Source organism: Thermobia domestica, chromosome 5, assembly GCF_964235325.1.
Source record: "Thermobia domestica chromosome 5, izTheDome1.hap1.1, whole genome shotgun sequence".
Taxonomy (NCBI): Eukaryota; Metazoa; Arthropoda; class Insecta; order Zygentoma; family Lepismatidae; genus Thermobia; species Thermobia domestica.
Window position 1 is genome coordinate 259,410,717 of NC_137458.1, and position 4,507 is coordinate 259,415,223.

At 31.7% G+C, this 4,507-nt stretch overlaps 1 pseudogene; it reads right to left on the reverse strand.

Annotated features, from left to right (window-relative positions):
* Positions 1–324: 324 nt before the first annotated feature.
* On the reverse strand, positions 325–2,033 carry LOC145685500 (NADH-ubiquinone oxidoreductase chain 5 pseudogene; annotated as a pseudogene).
* Between the last annotated feature and the right edge of the window lie 2,474 nt (positions 2,034–4,507).

The window sequence follows — 4,507 nt, forward strand, 5'->3', positions numbered from 1 at the left end:
GGAAGCAAACAATTGCACTCAGTTTCGACCTGAACCTTTGGTCTCTTGACCCCTGCTTGTTAGTTGAAGCCAAAAAGAGGCATTTCACTGTTAATGATACTACTGGGCATTCCACACCCCAACTAAGGAGATGTGAATAATCAAGAAGAAGCTGCTAACTTTATATTTAGCGGGTTGTACCGTTAACATCTCTTAATATAAAGTAATTATAACCCCCTTAGTATAAACATTACATTACCTTTTCAGGGTAAAAAAGAGAGTGTCTTCTCAGGGAGTATATTTAGGGAACATACATTTCTTCTTAGTATCTTCAATACTATGCTTTCAGTATAAGCTACCTAAATACACAAATATAAAGAAGCAGAGGGAAATTGTAAAGATTAAAAAAATTAATAAATACATTTTAAATAAATTATCTTGTGAATGTTGAATTAATATTGAACCGTCCTCAAAACTACTATACATGCCTTGGGCACCAAGACATTCTCTTCACCCTTGATCAATGTTATTATAATATGCACCTCCTACGTATAAAGGTAATTTAATAATATAATTTGTTGATAAATAAGGTAAAAATCATATGCTTCCTATTATTGTAGAACTAAAATAAAATTTCATACACACTAAAGACTGTCCAATAGAATAACTTGATAATAAAATACCAACCCACAAACCTACTACACTCACAAGCAGGGCACCTGTTTTTAGATGTAAAGGTAGAACAACACAATTAACAGTAGGAAAAATCAGTCAACTCAATGTCGCACCTCCTAAAATTGCCATTACTACTAATCGTAATATTCCCTTACATATAACTCAACCTTCATTATCACTAATAGAATGAATATTAGCACCCCCAAAGCCCTTACCCGTTAAATAAAATCTTAAACGTACTGAATAGCATACAGTTAGGCCTGTAGAAAAAAACAATAAGAAAAAACTGACTACATTAATTAAAGACAAAGAAGAAATTTCCAAAATTAAGTCCTTAGAATAAAATCCAGCTAAAAATGGTATTCCACATAAAGCCAAATTAGCTACATTTAAACAAGATAAAGTGAGCGGCATCTGACTTACAAGTGCTCCTATTCTACGAATATCTTGTGTATCACCCACACCATGAATAATTGCTCCTGCACATAAAAAAAAGTAATGCCTTAAATAAAGCATGTGTCAATAAATGAAAAAAAGCTAATACAGGAAACCCCATAGACAAAATTATTATTATAAGACCAAGCTGACTTAAAGTAGATAAAGCAATAATCTTCTTTAAGTCATATTCATAATTAGCACCGATGCCGGCTATGAATATTGTCAATCCTGATAATAAAAGCAATACATCTCCCATATAAACACTCAATAAAACATCTCTAAAACGAATTAACAAATAAACTCCAGCAGTTACAAGTGTAGAAGAGTGAACTAATGCCGATACTGGTGTAGGAGCAGCTATTGCTGCTGGCAGTCATGCAGAAAAAGGAATCTGTGCACTTTTCGTTATTGCTGCTAAAATAATCAAACTAGAAATAATTACTATCTCATTCTTATTTAAAACTCTATGTAAATAAAAAACATAATTTCAACTTCCATAATTCAATATTCAAGCAATAGCTAATAAAATGCAGCAACATACCTGCATTATAAGACCGCACATTTTCATAGTAAATAACTAAACAGTATGATACTAATCCTAACCCGTCCCAACCAAGTAGGATTCTAATTAAATTAGGAGAAACAATTAATAAAACTATCGAAAGAACAAATATTAATACGAGCATAATAAACCGATTAAGGTACCACTCGGATCCTATATATTGTTCACTGTAATAAATTACTATTCTAGAAATATAGAGTACAAATCTTATAAACATAAATGATATTCAGTCAAATAGAAGAGTTATAATAATTTTATTTCTATTAAAAGAAATAACTTCTCACTCAATAAATACACTATATCTATTGATTAAAAAACTCAAGCCCATTATGAATAAAAGAATACTTATTCTATTTAAAAAGGCAAATCTAGTCATACAAATTGAAAAAGGTCAAACCATGGCCTAAGGGCAATTAAACCTTCTTTAGTTCCACAAACTAATTTTTTTTTTCTAAACTACTCAGGCAACTACAACCATAAGAATCTCGGTCCTGCAAAAAAAATTAATAAATTTAAAGGCAACCAATGTAATATCAATAATAAATATTCTCGCACACTTCCTCCTCAACAAGAATATAAATTAGAATAAGGTATTCCATGTTGAGTATATGAATATAAATATAGTCTATAGGCAGCTCTAAAAAAAGAAAGCAAGGCTAACCCCAATATACTCAATCAAGATCAACCAACAATTCTATTTAACAAACTAATTTCCCCTAATAAATTTAATGTTGGTGGTGCAGCTATATTAGTAATTCTTAATAAAAACCATCACAACCCTAAACTCGGCATAAAAGACAGTATTCCACGATTAATTAACAGTCTTCGACTTCCTAGGCGCTCATAAGAAATATTTGCGAGGCAAAATAATCCTGAAGAACACAGACCGTGAGCAATTATTAATGTAAGAGCACCTCTAAATCCTCATAATCCCATCGTTAGTAAACCTATCAACACTAAGCCTATATGGGCAACAGAAGAATAAGCAATTAAAGACTTTACATCAACTTGTCGTAAACATACTAATCTAACTGATCAGATACCTACAACTCTAATACCAATTCAAATTAAATTTATACTTACAGCTACATTTTCTATAAAATACATAATACGTAACAAGCCATACCCTCCTAACTTCAATAAAACCCCCACTTAGTCCTTCTGAGGGTATTGTGGCATAGCGCCGCCCCTTATGATGTGACAATCTCCAAAATTTTTACACATAATCTACCCTATTAACCCTATATTGCGCAATTTATTTATGTTCTCGAGAAAAAAAATATTTAGATGTTTTTCTTACTGCATTTGCGTATCTAAAACGAACTAATAACAAATTTTGACTCACATATTTAAAATATGACGTCAGGAGAATTGTGTATTTGAATTAACATTGCGCAATTATGAAACTTATTTGTTTAATGTTTCATTGATATACAATACAAAATTTCTTCTAGATGTTACAAACTTTCTTAACACATATAGTATTGTGCAGATGTTCATAACGCTTTAGTAAACAATACGTACCGGTACTTTAAGGTATGCTGAAACACGGTACATTTAATCTGAACTTGCTAATATATCTTTCATGGTTACATTGAAGTCACACCTATTGTGTATGAATTATATAAAACATTTTTTTTTGGGGTTGGGAGTGAAACACAATACCGTAAGACATGTTATCAGCAACTTGGCGAATTCTACAGGAAGAACTCCAATACAATCTGTTCTTGGTATACGAATAATGGACATGATCCCCATTACGGATCCTATAAATATTTCTAATTCTAACTTAGCTAGTTCCAAAGGTTTATTGGGGTCCTTCTGGTTAGAGTATAAATTATTTTCATGAACAATTAACTCGAGAATATCAACACCAAAAACATTCGAAAATATTCAATTGGAGATTTTACTTCATTTGGAGAAGACAAATGCGATTTCTATAGTGGTGCCTGAAGAGGTGGATCATTTCTTGTTATCCTATTCCATTGGGGCTGACGACTGGCAGCAGCTGTAGAATGACTGGAATTGGCATTTACTGTTTCATCTGTAAAAAAATACAAACGATTCAATCAATTTACTAATCTGAAAGTAAGGATTTCAATGAAATCAAAGCAAAATACTCGAGTACATTAGTTTTGAACATATCTTCAGATCCTTTTGAAGCGTCAGATTTAGGGCGCCATTATTCATTATCTGAATCTAGAACTTCTTCTAAATCATCATCGCTTACCTGAAGTTGCTCATCCTCATTGTCGTTTGGAGGTATGTATGGCTAAGCGAGTCGTTTTTCCGAAAATATATTCTTGCTCATCTGTGAAAGTAATATAAAGTTTTCACAGTCTTCAAGAATCTTTATCGAGCAATAAATCAGTAAATATTACAAATGAGTAACAGAAAGGAAAGAGAGAGAAGTTTAAACAAATCGAAATCAATAGAAGAAGATTCCGGAAATGACGTTGTTACGTTTAGTAATTTTTTTCATGTTCAACTTCGGATTATTTTCAGTCATGAGTTGACAACATTCAAAGCATACAATGCTTTCCATGAGCCGACAATGAATTTTCAGATCTAAGATAACAAAGTTCAAAGAAAAGAAGGTAAGAAATTAACATTTCAAACTTTCCATTAAGTCTATCGAAGGAATCTTTGATTCTTGGTAAAAGAGGTTCGTAGTTGTTCAATGTTAATCAGAATATACAAACACATTTCGGACGATAAAATACAAAATGAAATTAGTATGATAAGTTACAAGCACTTAACATAAACAAGAGAGACTTACCTTCTACAAAAATATTTTTTTCGAGGAAAAAATTCCCTGTTTTCGATTCCTCTTGCTGCAAAAATAAACAAAGC